The sequence below is a fragment of the Panthera pardus genome, unplaced genomic scaffold (genome assembly GCF_024362965.1).
Source record: "Panthera pardus isolate Hobbes unplaced genomic scaffold, ASM2436296v1 HiC_scaffold_17, whole genome shotgun sequence".
Lineage (NCBI taxonomy): Eukaryota > Metazoa > Chordata > Mammalia > Carnivora > Felidae > Panthera > Panthera pardus.
Genome location: NW_026526732.1, coordinates 70490348 through 70505594, shown reverse-complemented (window position 1 = coordinate 70505594; position 15247 = coordinate 70490348). Strand labels below are relative to the sequence as shown.

The following is a 15247-nucleotide window of genomic DNA, read 5'->3' as shown; positions in this document are numbered from 1 at the left end:
CGCGCGCGCTCGGCCCGCTCGCGGGAGGGGGCGCGCCTCAGCCGCCGCTGCACTCCCCGCTTTGTGCAGCCGCGCGGTGGGGAGAGCCCCGTGCTCCCGGCCGGACTGAGCGCCTGGCCGGGTCCGGCCTTGTTCGAGACTCGCAAAGGCCTTGAAAGGCAAGGGTTGGGGGCTTGTGGGGGGGAGGGGAGTGGTGAGGGCTGGTATGGCACGTGGGGAGGGGTGCAGAGCCCAGGGCCCTGCCCCCAGGAAGAGGAGCCAGACGTCGAGACCTGGGATTCCTGGGTTGTCTAGCGTTTCCCAGGAGGGGAGGGAAAAGATGTTCCACTGGCCCCCACCAAGCTAACCTGGCCCCCTCATGAGTGGGGGTGGGGCGAGGAAGAGTAGTTTCCGACCCAACAGCGATGGTGACGGTTGAATCCTTTACCCGAGGGCCTGGGCCCGTCCCGCTGAGCGAGTCTATAGCCCCCACAACTTGGTTTTGGAAGGGGCGAGAGCAATTGCTAAGTGTAAATGGAAAGCCTCGCTTTCAGCTTCAGCCCCAACTCCTCCTGGGTTCCAGCCTCTCCCCTGCCTCTTACTCCGGAGGCTGCCAGGGTGTTGCTGCTGTACTTTAAGGCCATCGTGTGGCTGCCCTGTCAGAAGAAAGCTTGATGGTGGTGAGGATTTTACAGAAAGTAATTAGGACTTAGAGTGAACGAACATTTGCAATAAAAGAAGGTTGTGTTAGTGCAGTGCTGGTGCCTGCAACTTTACCCCTGCCAAGGCCAAGAAATTCTGCCACGTTTCCCCGAACACCTATAACTTGGCCCCCTTGTGTACAGGCGGTATTCCATATTATTACATGTGGTGCTGATTTTTAATGAATATTATAAAACTTTGGCTCGCTCTACTGAGAGAAGGATCATAAATCCCCCCCTGTAAAATGGGCACTGGCATATGCTGAGGAAGCAGTGAAGCATTGCCCTGGGAGTCTTGTGATACCAGCCAAAGTGTTACTCTGAACCACCTTCGATTGAGGGCAGAGTTTTAAAAGGCCCTCATTTTGACCGTCTGTGTGGAAAGCTAAGACATGGACCAAAGGAAGCTCAAAAGGCCAGGCTAATTTTTCTAACAGCATTGCAGAGCCTCTCATGTAGGTCTAGAACCACACGGGGAGTTTTTCTCTGCTAGCCTTTATGGTTTTCAGACGAAGAGAAGCCTAAGAGCTAGGAGCAGTTCTCAGTCTCCTGACTTTGGGTCTGGTGCCTCTTTTGATAAAACACCCTTCTTCTTGAGGTCCCTACCTGGCCTTCTGGCAAGGACAGAAAAAACTGAGCCCGATCTGCCCTGGCAGAGCCAGTCCTTAGTCTTGTGGATGGTGATGTTTCTGCCTTCCTCATTCCTGTAAGTGTATGAGTGTCAATGTGATAACTTTGTGCATTTTAATAGCACCAGGAAATTTTTTTCTAGAGCCAGGCTTGAGAAGATCCTTGTGAAGGTCATGCAAATTCATTTCTTTTCAAGCAGGCCATGGCTGCCGGCTGTGATGTGGAGGAGGGGAGGAGAGGGATGTTGCTGGAAGTTGATCTTGCCACCTTGCTTCTGGTCCCAGAGGGTACAACAAAGGCTATTAGGTCATTTCAATTAGTCTACCTGCTAAAGACTCACACTGGAGTTTTCTTAGTTAGAAATTCTCATGTATGAGATGGGACAGCAATTCAAGATGAAAAAAAACAAATGAAACTGTGATAGGTTGTATTACCTAGTCATTCAAAATGATTAAATTCGAACTAGTTGACCTCTATAGTCACGTCCAGTACCGAAATCATGTGCCTCTGTGGCTATGAATAAGACAAAACCATTGCCTTGGAGGCGCTTGAAGCCTAGTAAGGAGTTAGTTATTTCCTTTTGAATAGTTAGAAGTAGGTTACTTGAATTAAAGCTTATGAAACACATTCAGAATTGTACGAAATTAGTACTGGACACTCTTCTAACAGTACTACCTCAAGAGATTAGTCCATGGACGGCTTTAGCACCCTTATAGTGAATGTTTGCTGCCATTCTGTGAGTTTATGGTTCTGTTCTGGACGCTTCAGGCATTTACAATGTGAAACAGATGCAGGTTTTTCCTTCTGTATATTCATGATAGTAACTGGAATAGAGGTCAATTTATTTCCCATGTATGCAACATTCAACCTTTTCTGATACACTTTTTTTTTCTGTATAATTACATGTGTGCACTGATCCAGAATATGGACTTCATCTGTGATACATTTCTAAGCAGGATATGATTTCCAGGGATAATAGCTTTGTACCATATTATTGAAGTCAGTGAACATTATTTCTGTAAATCTCCCTGATTTTATAAAATAAGATAGGAAAAATTATTCAGGAAACAAACAAAAAAATGAGCAAAGACATACATGAAGAAAGAACTGAGCAGTTCACAAGTTTTTCATTTTCTTGCTCTCCAGCACCCTATTAGAGGATCTGATGGTGCTGAGAAGATATAACGGTTTTCTTTAGGCAGAACAGTAGGCAGATTTTTAAATGTGGTACCTTGAATAAGATATAGCAGTACAAAGTTAATGTCCAGTGGGAGAGAACTGAGTGAGATGTTTAGAGGGGGAGAATGCCAAAGCCAGGAGGAACCAATGTGGTGAAGGAAGTTCTGCTGAGAAGAAACTGAGTTCTACTTGTTGGGTAAATTCCTGAGAATTATGACCAAGGTTTATTATTTCAAAGTCAGATGTTTCAAAGTGTATCTAACCCATAAAACTTCAGCACACTGAAACACTGCACAGGTGACACTTGTGAGAACTGGCGAAATTTGAATAGCTTTGGTAATCTGTTCAACAATTTTTGAGCCACCTATTTTGTGGCGGGCACTGTTCTACAAGCTGAGAAGTTGAATTCTTATTCTAGTGGTGAGATGGGGATGGGAGAGGGAGACAGACAATGAGCCTCTGTGTGTGTGTGTGTGTGTGTGTGTGTGTGTGTGTGTGTGTGTATGATATATAATATGCAAATATATAACTATATGCAATAATATATAGTCAGTATTATATAATATCAAATTATGTTATAATATCTGGGGGTGAAGAGTGTTGTGAGAGCAAATAGAGTAGGTAAAGGAGTTCAGGAGTGGTGGTTGGGTCAAGGAAGGCATTCCTGATGAGGGGACATTTGAGCAGAGATATAAATGAAGTGAGGGGGCAAGCTCTGAAGCATTCCTGGGGAAAAGCTTTTCAGATATGGAGAAGAGCAAATGGAAGGGCCCTGAGGTTGGGTGGACTTGGCATCCTCCAGGGATAACAAAGAGGCCACAATGCCTGATACAGAGGAATAGGAAGGAAAATAGCAGGAGATGATGCCAGAGGGATAGCCAGCGGGGTTATAGTTTGGTAAAATGAGAAGACATTTTTAGGGGTTTCTGCAGAGAAAGGACATGACTGGCCTCAACTCCTAAAAGATCATTCTGTTTGTAAAGTAGAAGGGGAGGACAAGTGTGGAAGCAGAGACTACGAGGAAGCTATTGAGATGGGCTAAGAGAAAGGTGATGTTAATTTGGACTACAGTGGTAACTGTAAATGGGATTCTAGATATATTCAGAGTAAGCCAGACAGGACTTATTGATGATTCAATTGCGGGATGGGAGAGGAAGAGGACTCAAAGAAAATTCTGGATTTGGGCATGAACACCTGGTTAATGGAGACTCATTTAGTGAGATAGGAAAATCTATAGGGGGAACAGGTATGGAGGGAAAGCTCAAGTGTTTGGGTTTGGATTTAGTACATTAAAAACATTTTTTTAATGTTCGTATTTATTTTGGGGAGAGAAAGAGAGACAGAGCATGAGCAGGAGAGGGGCAGAGAGAGAGGGAGACACAAAATCTGAAGCAGGCTCTAGGCTCTGAGCTATCAGCAGAGAGTGCAATGTGGGGCTTGAACTCATGAACCATGAGATCATGACCTGAGCCAAAGTTGGATGCTTCACTGACTGAGCCACCCAGGCGCCCCTGGATTTAGTACATTTTAGGTGCTCATCAGATATCTATGTGGAAAAGTTGAGTAGGCAATAAGACATGAGAGCCTAGCCTTCAGGAGAGAGGTCTGGACTAGAGATAGAAATCTGTGTATCATCAGCATCGAGAATCTGGGAACGTGGGTGGAGAAGAGAAGAGGTCTAAGGATTAAGACCTGGGGCACTCCCAACATTTAGAGATCAGTGAATGAAGAAGATGAAGAAGATCTGGCCGATATGACTGAGAAACAGCAGGCAATGAGGGAAAGGAGAGAGAAATAGAGCCAAATGAAAGACAATGTTTTGAGAATGAGGGAGTAATCAGTTATGCCAATGCTGCTGATGGGTCAAATAAGATGAGAACCTATCATTGACTTTTCAACTTGGTACCCTGGAGGGTATTGGTGTCTTTGACAGAGGGGAGTGCTGGGGACTACCCTTGGCTGGAGTGGATTGGAGAGAGAGTGCAAGGAGAGGAAGTAGAGGCAGTGGATATGGACCACACTCCTTGGAGGAGCTAGACTGGGAAAGTAAAGATGGGGAAATGGGTACGGCCTATGGGAGAGACAAGAGAGCTCATTGGAGGGAATAATCCAGGCAAGAGGGGAAACAGTTAATGCACAGAGAGAGGGGATAACTTCTAGAGGGAAGTTCTTGAGTCGGGTAGGGCCCGTTCATTACTATCAATAGGAGAGAAGGCTGCTTAGGTAGGGGTGTGTGGGGAGGCTGGACTCTGGTGGTGAACTATCCTTGTCTGAGTGATTCTGTCCTTGATTCTGAGTGGACTCAGAAGCCAGATGATCAACTAATGGTGGAAGAGGGAAAAGTGTGGAAGGGGAGGAGGGAGGAGAGGGGTGGTCAAGTGCAAGGCAATACAGCAGGATTGCTGGGCAGCACAGAGGAAGTTTGAGGGCCACCACGAGAATATAGACATACCACTGTCAGGAAGAGTTATTTCTCATTGTACAAAATCTCATACAAATTTTGAAAAATAATCAGTGTATTCCAAACTAGAAATCACTGTAATTTTCCAGAGCAACTAAGATCATGCAAAAATTTTACTCTAGTTACCATGAAAATTTGGCTGGTAGCCTTTTTTCTTTGTAACCACCCATCCCTCTTATTTGTCCCATCTTTATCTCCCCCAAAGATCACCTCAGTTCCTAAGAAGGACTTTGGAAATAGTCCCTAAGAGGAAAGGATGTTCTTACATCATTATCTATAGTGACTAGCCCAAGATCTGCTTCTACAATAAAGAGTTGAGGCAACTACTATCAAAAAATTTAAGTGACATAAAGCAGTTCTTTAACATGCATATCTGTTGTGCTGATGAGAGATGAAAAATTGGAAAACATTGTATTCTATCCTCAAGGAACTTAAAAAAGTCTAGACAAGTAGTTGAAACTGCTATAAATTAAACAATTGACTATATGATAATTTTATAGTTAATTTTATTATTTACTGTATTACTTATTAATAATACTTAAAATTATTTACAGAGAAATTCTCTTTATGGAATTTATACTAATGAAAAAAAAGAACATACAGAAAGATTTTTTTTTTTTTAAATTTTTTTTTTTTCAACGTTTTTTATTTATTTTTGGACAGAGAGAGACAGAGCATGAACGGGGGAGGGGCAGAGTGAGAGGGAGACACAGAATCGGAAACAGGCTCCAGGCTCCGAGCCATCAGCCCAGAGCCTGACGCGGGGCTCGAACTCACGGACCGCGAGATCGTGACCTGGCTGAAGTCGGACGCTTAACCGACTGCGCCACCCAGGCGCCCCCAGAAAGATTTTTTAATAAATGATAGCAAAAACAAAATAGAGAGTTTTAAATGCCTTACAGCAGAGAATTGGCTAAATAATTTGTGGTTCATATATAAAATGGAGTACCACAGATTCATCAAAAATTATGTTGAAAAAGGATGTATATTGGCATTTTAGTGTTTTGTTAGTACATTTTAAAAACAACTTGCAAAACAGTATGATTCCAGAAGTGGAAAAACTAAGCCTGAATAGAAAAAAGTCTGGAAGGATATACATAGTGTTAAAGTGGTTTTCTCAAGACGAAGAGCTTATGAGTGGTTTTTCTTTGTGCCTAACTGGTTTTTAAAAACTTTTTCTCTTAATATAAATGTATTAGTTCTCTAATAAAGAAAGCCAATAAAAGTTATAAAATTCAAGACATGTGTAATTAAATTCTAATAAGAACTTAAGTGTTGTAGGTGTTAAGAGGGGAAAAAAAATTTATGAGGGCTTGAGCAGCCAGGAAAGGTTTCACAGAGAAGGTGGAATTTGAGTTGAATGTCAAGGCTGGGAAGGATCAGAGAGGAGAAAATGTGGTGGGCCATTCAACACAACTTTGCTCAAAGAAACTTGAAGAAATTTTGCTGTAGACAGAAGTAATCTGACAATTTTAGAATTACTGTGAAAAGAAAGTCTTGATGATTTTACTCTAACAAAAATGAAGTTGAAATTGAATTGTTTTTCTCATCCCACCTAATGATTTTTTGAGGGGCACAGAACTGAGTTCACTAACTCTATAGCAATTTCCTCCTACAATATATGACCCTACTTACCATTTCTAATCTATTAAAAAAAACCCACCTGTTTATGTGATAGAATTACACAAGGGCATCCAACCTGAACACTGGTAACAGTCCTGTCCCCACGGGTATGCATCAGGCACAGTGCCTCTGTGAGTGGCAGAGACTGGGGCCTCATCCGTCTCTTCTTTTTCCCAAGATGCTTCCTACATAGATCTCCCACTGCACCACACACTGAGAAGCTCAGTTCAGTGTGTTTCAGGTGGTAGGTATGTGTGGAAACCCAATGACTCATGCTTAGACTTGATTCAGGCCTTTGGTGATCTTGCAGACGGATGAAAACATGGAGGCGTGCTGTGTTCCAGTTTCACTTCATCACCCTCTGGATTTACAGCTCTGCCCAGCTCTGTCGTCATTGCAGGCAAGATCCTCTTGGTAGGTTTCCTCCATCCTCAATTTTCTGAAGCTGAAAAGAGCTGTGTCAGGGAGGGGGGTTGGTATATAATGTGTCTCAGGATTTGTGCGGGGCCATGATTCAGAGAAAAGGACCTGTATTCCCAGATTTGATGACCAATTCGTGCTACCCAGAGCGGGTGCTGAATCGGAATGCTTATTAATTTATTATAACCACTAGTGGGTTATTTGCAGGGTAGCATACTTCATTCTGGAGAGAGCTAAATGAACACCAATTTTTTTTCTCTCAAAGTTTTCTTTTTCAAATTCAGTGATAGATTAAATGTGTATTTTCGTTTCTGATCTCACCTCTGCTGCTTACTGCCTCACCTGTGGGCTCATTTCAATCATAGGAGAAGCATTTGAAAAGTAACTTGTCTTGAATTTCAAACTTTTGGAAAAGTTGCCAGAGTAATACACAGAACCCCCATATCACCCTCACCCAGATACCCCGATTGTTAATATTTTAACACATTTGTGTTCTCTCTTTCTTCTGTCTATATATACTACTTACACCATCATCATTATTCTTATTCTGAATATTTAAAAGAAAGTTTTCAACAGGATGTTCATCAACCCCTGAATGCTTCAGAACATATTTTCAAAAGGTAACGACACTGTCCTACATAATCACAATATAGCAACCAAATCAGGAAGTTAGCATTGATCAGAGACCCAATTCAAATCTCACCAACAGTCCCAACAATATCTCTGTTTGCTTTCTGGCCCGAGATCTCGTTCAGGATCACGGGTGACACTTAGTTGTCATATCTCTTCAGTCTCCTTCCACATGGGGCAGCTCCCTGCAGATGTCTCCTCAGCTCCCAGGCTCACCACTGGCTTCAGGGGAAGGGAAAGAAAGCGCTAAAGGAAAACATGACAATCTCTCTCTTGACTGTTACTTGATTCAAAGTGTTGGTGCTAAATTTATTGAGGATTCATTAAGGATTTGTGCAATCTTTGTAAGTTATGTCTCCAAAAAGGGGGGAGGGCAGAAATAACCAGGTAAAAACAAGCGCTTGTACTTAGTCAATAATTAATAAAAAGCATCCCAAGTAAATGAAGATCCCTCACCTCACAAGGACTTTGCATATACTGTTTTCTTTGCCTCTTTTCTTCCCCAGAAAATTCTTCTCTTACTCACCTTGCTCTCCACTAAGTGAAGCTTCCCTCACCACTCCCCAGGTCAGATCCACTTTACATGAACCTTGGACCTAAATCCTTTGCAACATTCATAACAATTCTATTCCCCTCTCCTTTTTAAATTTATTTTAAAAACTATAGTATAATACACACCGCATAAAATGTACCATCGTAACCATTTTTTAGGTGTGCAGTTCAGTAGTGTTAAGTATGTTCTCATTGTTGTGCAGCCCATCTCCAGAACCCTTTTCATCTTGTAAAATGGAAACTCTAGACCCAGCGAACAGTGGCTCCCCATCTCCCTTACTTTCAGCTTCTGGCAGTCACTCTTCTACTTTCTGTCTCTATGAATTTGACTATTCTAGGTACAGTTTTTCCACATCCTTACCAACACTTATTTTTGTTTCTGTGTTTTGATAATAGCCATCCTGATGGGTGTGAGGTGGTAACTCTTTGTGGTTTTGATTTGCATTTCCCTAATGATTACTGATGCTGAGCGCTTTTTTCACGTACTTGTTGGCATTTGTATATCTTTTTTTGGAGAGGTGTCTATTCAAGTCCTTTGCCCACTTTTTTTGATCAGGTTATTTGGGGTTTTCTGTTGTTGTTGTTGTTGAGTTGTAGTTCTTTATATATTCTGGATATTAACCCCTTATCATATACATGATTTGTAAATATTTTCTCCCATTCTGTAGGTTTCTTTTTCACTCTGTTGATTATGTCCCTTGGTGCACAAAAGTTTTCAATTTTAATGTAGTCCAATGTATCTATTTTTTAAAAACTTTTGTTACTTGTGCTGCTAGTGTCATATCCAGGATATCATTGCCAAACCCAATGTCAAGGAGCTTTCCTCTATGTTTTCTTCTAAGAGTTTTGTAGTTCTACCCCTCATGTTTAGGTCTTTAATCAATTTTGAATTAATTTTTATATATGGTGTAAGGTAAGCATTCAACATCATTCTTTTGCACGTGGATATCCAGTTTTCCTCACTATTTATTAAAAAGACTGTTGTGTCCCCATTGACTACTGTTGACATCCTTGTCAAAAATCATTTGATCATATATAGAAGGGTTCATTTCTGGGCTCTCTATTTTATTCCATTGGTCTATATGTCTGTCTTCATGATAGTACAACATTGTTTCAGTTACTATAGCTCTGTAGTTACTTTTGAAATCAGGAAGTGTGAGACCTCCAACTTTGTTCTTCTTTCTCAAGATTGTTTTGGCTCTGCAGGGTTCCTTGAGATTCTGTATGAATTTTAGGATGGACTTTTCTATTTCTGCAAAAAATACCATTGGGTTTTTGATAGGAATTGAATTAAATCTGTAGATCACTTTAAGTAGTATTGACACCTTAACAATATGAAGTCTTTCAATCCGTGAACATAGAATGCTTTGCCATTTATTTGTGTACTCTTTAATTTCAGCAACATTTTATAGTTTTCAAGTGTACAAGTCTTTGCCTCCTTGGCTAAGCTTATTTCTAAGTATTTTATTCTTTTGGTGATATTGTAAATAGAATTGTCTTCTTCATTTCCTTTTAGGATTGTTCATTTATTTTTTCTTTTTTGAGTGGAACGGTTTGTTCAATTTTTATCTCTTTTTCTGTGCTGGAAGCTTCAGAAATGTAGAAGCAGTGTCTGGTTTTGCCCACAGTTGTACCACAAGCCCTTTGCATAGCAGTAGTCACTAAGTACATGTTCAATAAGTACTTACTAAATTTTTCTAATAGTGTCAGGCTGATTCAGTAGATTGTTTATTTTTATATGTGAATGAAGAATATACTGATGCTGAACCATCACTTTGACTGTCTTTTCAATCCTCCCTTAAAAAAAAAATAATAATTACTTAGTGCTTACCATATGCTAAGGGTCTTTTTATGTGTTCCTTTATTTCCCGTAGCAATTCAGTAAGGTAGGCATAGAGTCAGAATATACTTTGTTGAGAGTCTGAGTTCTGGAGCCAGACTTCCTTTGAATCTGATTCTGTCACTTGCAAGCTGTGTGACTTTAGACAAATTACTTCATCTCTCTGTGCCTCAGATTCCTATAATATGGGATTCCTGAAGTGCATACTTCTTTGGTTTGTTGTGCATATTAATTAAGATATTGTATGTCATTTGCTTAGCACATAGCTACATCATAGCAATCATTATCTCAACTTTGCAAATATAGGAACTGAGGTTTTAAAGAGGATAAGCTGCCCGTGATTACACCTAGGCAGTCTAGAATCCCTAATTACTTAAACCCTGCACTAAAGTGCCTCTTATGTACACTGTTTTCCCCTATATCTGAGAATAGGCAGTAAGGAAAGTCATAAGTCCCCGAGGGATAAAATGTTTGAGGAATTTGCAAGAAATAGAACCTCCCAGGATGCCAGATTAGATGTGCCAAGAAGGCTCTTTTGTTCTTCAGAATTTCAGTTGGAACTCCTGGGGAGACTCAGGGTGTCCTGAAGGGAAATCTGACTCCAAAGATCAGAAGTCTTCACTCAGTAGATCACGTTCTGTCTATGGACCTACAGTGCAACCAGCCAGATGGCCAGCATGGCTCAGGTGGACCCATAGAAGAGTGAGGAGGTCTTTAGGGAAGGGGAGGGAGACTATTCCATGAGTGAAGAGGAGACTGGAGTCTGGCTCATCTTCCCTGCGTGCACAGACCACTGTCATCACAGGCACATCACCCTCATCTTTGCCCTGTTCCCAGTGATTCCAAAGCTTTGGAGAAATGGAAGTGGTCTTGCCCTTCAGAAAAGACTGGGACCCTAGTCCCAGACCCCCAGGGGAAACAGTGATCATTACAATAGTCACATTCTCAGTAGATTTACACATCCATGGCTAACGTTTGTTGAACACTCACTCTTCTTAATGCTTTACCTACAATATTTTAGTTTCTTCTTGGGTGACCAACTCATCCCAGTTTGCCCAGGACTGTCCCAGTTTCGGCACTGACAGTTAAACATCCTGGGAAGCCCTTCAGTCCTAGGCAAACCAAGAGGGGTGGCCACCCTGTTATATCTTCACAACCTCCCTGTGAGTGGGAGACTTGGTATGGAGGAGTGGAGCATTTTCCTAAAGACGTGTCCCCATCAAGTATCAGAGGCAGGATTTGAACTCATGAAGACTGACTGTAGGGCTTGTTCTCCTAACCAATATGCAATGCTGCCAAAACCAGTGAAAGCAGCCTCTGCCAGTAAATGCTTGGGTTTGGTCCAGATACCAAATGGATGGCAAATAGTACTGGCAGCTGTGGGGGAAATAGTAAATTGTGCAATATGAAATTTCCCAAAATTAAAAATGGAAACTCACAGTCTATTGCTGACAAAATGCCAAAGAATGCTTTCGAGACTCAACTGGCTCTTAGATTTGATGTCTCACTTTATTCTAATTTTGGTTGTGCCTTTTATTTTGGTGAGAGTGGGGAATAGGGACCAGACCAGCACTGTTGTTGGGTAGCTTTAAGGTGGGGAGGTGCAATATGAGACTGTCATTCTCTTTAAAGGGCTTCCTTATCCTCCACTTCATCTGTCACCCCTATGGAACATTGCCTGCCCACTTAGCTGCCACCTTATCTGCTAGTCTTCTTTTGCTTCTTTGCTTCTCCTTTTCTTCTACTTCCTATGCATTTCTTCTCTGCAGTATTTTTACCTCTTTTTCACCTCCCTCTCCCACCCCCAGGTAATACAACACACAGTCCACAGCACGTGGGTGGAAGTCATCCATGGTCAATCTAGATCCTTCCACTCCTGAGGTTACAAGCAACCTGGTACAGTTAGCTCCCGCTGTGGCCTCCTAAAGTCCTGTGTTCTAACTTCTGCTCTATAAGTTCCTATACAACTCATTTAACTTTGATGAACCTGTTTCTTCATTGATAAAACTGCTCATAACTCCACTTGGGTAGTCACCCAAGATCCAATGAGGTGACAAGTATGACAGCAACCAACAAAGTGTCTTGAGCATTGAGAGTGCTTGATTAAATATACTTCTCTCAGCTCTGGGACCCATAGGAAACCTGATTCAGACTGAAAGTGAGCAGCATGGCACATGCCAGCTGAAGAAGAGTGTGAACCAGTTATCAGGACAGGCCCAAGGATAGGGAAGGAGGGGATATAGGACAAAAAAAAAAAGAAAGGGCAAGAGTGCCAGTCACACATGCAAATGCCAACAATTTGGTGATTTCCTGGAAGTCAAAGAAATGTAGAGTTATTTCTACCTCGAATCTTTTAATTTTGTTGCTTAATTATATATTTTTTTCACTTTCAAGAAATAGAGACCTATTCAAGGCAATGCAAGAAAGGCATGGGGGAAGTTATTTTAAGAAACATATGGACTCAACTGAAAACTAGAATTTCAAAGCTGTCAATAGTCAGGGTCAGTCTCTCAAGCGCTGTATGGTCTCTGCTTTCCTCTGAGAGTCTCTGCTCCTTTCTCCTCACTACTGACCAGCTTTCTTTGCCAACTCAGAAAATCCCAATGTCCCCCTCTGCCCTGCTATCCAGAGTCTCCTTGAGTAATTTTTCCCTGGATTCATTGTGTTAATAGTTACCACTTGCCAAGTGGCAAAATCTCAACTCTGTCCCTTCTCAGGGTATGTGTGGGGAGGTGGCTTATTTAGTTTCTGTGTTCATCAGAGTTTTCCAGTGAAACTGAACCAATAGGATATATATGAGGAGATTTATTCTAGGAATTGACTCACATGGTTATGGAAGCTGAGAAGTCCCACTATCTATTGTCTGCGAGTTGGAAAACTGGGAAAGCCAGTGGTATAATTCAGTTGGCATATGATGTTTGAGGGCAGGAGAAGATGGCTGCTCCAGCTCCGTGGAGAGAGAGCAAATTCCTCCTTCCTGCATGTTTCTGTTCTATCCAGGCCCTCTTCCAGAAATACCCTCATAGACATACCCAGAAATGATGTTTTACCAGTTACCTGGGCATCCCTCAGCCCAATTAAGTTGACACATAAAATTAACCATCACAGTTTCTTGGCTCTTCCCTCTGGATGCCACTTTAGCCTTCACTGAGGTTTTCCATTGGCATGCCCAAGCTTCTCCACAGTGGAACTGACCAGCTCTGATCCCTATATATCATAGGATATCTACTCACTACTCACTACTCAGCACTTGTGTGCTGCTCTGTTCTAGGGAAATGCTTTCTCCTTCTAGTCTCCTCTGGTCTAGGCAATTTGGAGATGGGTGTTTACCATGGCAAATGATGCAGCTATTTCAGTTGTATTATATATATCCCTCTGGAGGTAGATAGACCTTCCCTCCAGGGAAGGGAGATTGTGAAGGAGAGCCTCAGACTGTACCTAAAACCACTCTTCTCTCCCAATACAAGCTCTCATGTCTTCTTCCAGCCCACCCTACTGGATTCCTCCATTGCTTTATGAGTTGTATGTTGTTGTTGTTTTTCCATTCAGGGATTCTGAGGTTGCTCCCTGCAATACAGCCCCCGTTATTCTCCTTCTCTCCTTCCTTGGCTGGTTAGACATGCTTAAACATGTGCAACTCCAGGAAAACTTGGGGATGTTGCCAGATGCTTATTGAAGGGTCCTTGCACATTCTGTGAACAGGCAGAGGATCTCTGAGGCCCCTGATACCTCACATACAAGCCTGTCTGAGTCTCAGCTTGGAGCCCAGCCAAGATACCCCCAAGGTTCATAACTTCCATTGCCTAACAGTTTCAGGAGTAAATGTTGCCCTTTTAAAGGTTCTGACTCTTCCTCACGACACCTTTACACACGTCTTTTCAGTTTAAGCTCCTATTGCCTATTTTCTTATTTGCAGGGTCTTTCTTAGCTCAAATTTGTGAGAGAAGAAATCTGATTGACCTGATTTATCTTTTTGCATAGGTTGATAGCCAGTCAATAGGCTTCCTTGGGTGGGCTAGGGGCCTACCAAGTTGGGGGGGTGCTGGATGGAGAGAGGGGAAGGGTGTCACAAGGAACAAATCATAGTCACCAAGGCCTTCTCCTTCAGTGTGTAGATCCTTCTTTCTTTATAGATGCTATTGGTAGGTAAACACAGCAATCAATACCTCAAATGCATTCATATTTTTAAAATGAGCTGTTCTGTGAAATATCAACTTGAGACCCAACTCCCCCCAGCACACACGATAAAACTTTCAACCCTGGTATTTTTTTTCTTTTTCTTCTCAGGGTATGAAAAGTAATATAGAGGACAATAGTGTTTGGGGGACATCCTGTGTTATCATCTAAGTCTGTATTTTTTTGTTGCATTGAGGACCCCCATATCGATTTAAGTGTCATAAAATTTCACACAGATAAGTAATGATTCACAGCTTCAGAAGAATACTGCTGAGTCCTTTTATGATGCCTTTTATAATGAGAATTCAGCTGCTGTTTTTAAAAATTTTATTTAAATCCAAGTTAGTTAACATCTAGTGTAATAATGGTTTCAGGAGTAGAATTTAGCAATTCATCACTTATATGTAACACCCAGTGCTCATCCCAACAAGGATGTGCCCTCCCTAATGCCCATCACCCCATTAGCCCATTCCCCCACTCAACACCCCTCCAGCAACCCTCAGTTTGTTCTCTGTATTTAAGAGGCTCTTATGGTTTGACTCCCTCTCTGTTTTTATCTTATTTTCCCTTGTTCACCTGTTTCGTTTCTTAAATTCCACATATGAATGAAATCATATGATACTTGTTTTTGTCTGACTTATTTCACTTAGCACACTACATTCTAGTTCCATCCACATTGTTGCAAATGGCAAGATTACATTCTTTTTGATTGCCAAGTAATATTTCATTATATATATGCCACATTTTTTTTAACGTTTATTTTTTGAGAGACAGAGAGAGACAGAGTGTGAATAGGGAAGGGGCAGAGAGAGAGGGAGTCACAGAATCCGAAGCAGGCTCCAGGCTTGGAGCTGTCAGCATATAGCCTGACATGGAGTTGCAAGACCATGACCTGAGCCAAAGTCAGATGCGTAACCAACTGAGCCACCCAGGCACCCCTATACCACATCTTTATCCATTCATCTGTCGATGGACATTTGGGCTCTTTCCATACTTTGGCTATTGTTGATAGTGCTGCTATAAACATGGGTTTATGTGTCCCTCCAAATCAGCATT

At 41.9% G+C, this 15247-nt stretch overlaps 1 long non-coding RNA gene across 1 annotated transcript in view; it reads left to right on the top strand.

Annotated features, from left to right (window-relative positions):
- LOC109263415 (uncharacterized) overlaps positions 1-15247 on the top strand; it is a 146650-nt gene that overhangs the window by 149 nt on the left and 131254 nt on the right. Inside the window, exon 2 of the long non-coding RNA XR_008422958.1 lies at positions 6884-6987. This is a non-coding gene — a long non-coding RNA (uncharacterized LOC109263415). The remainder of the gene's footprint in view (positions 1-6883; positions 6988-15247) is intronic.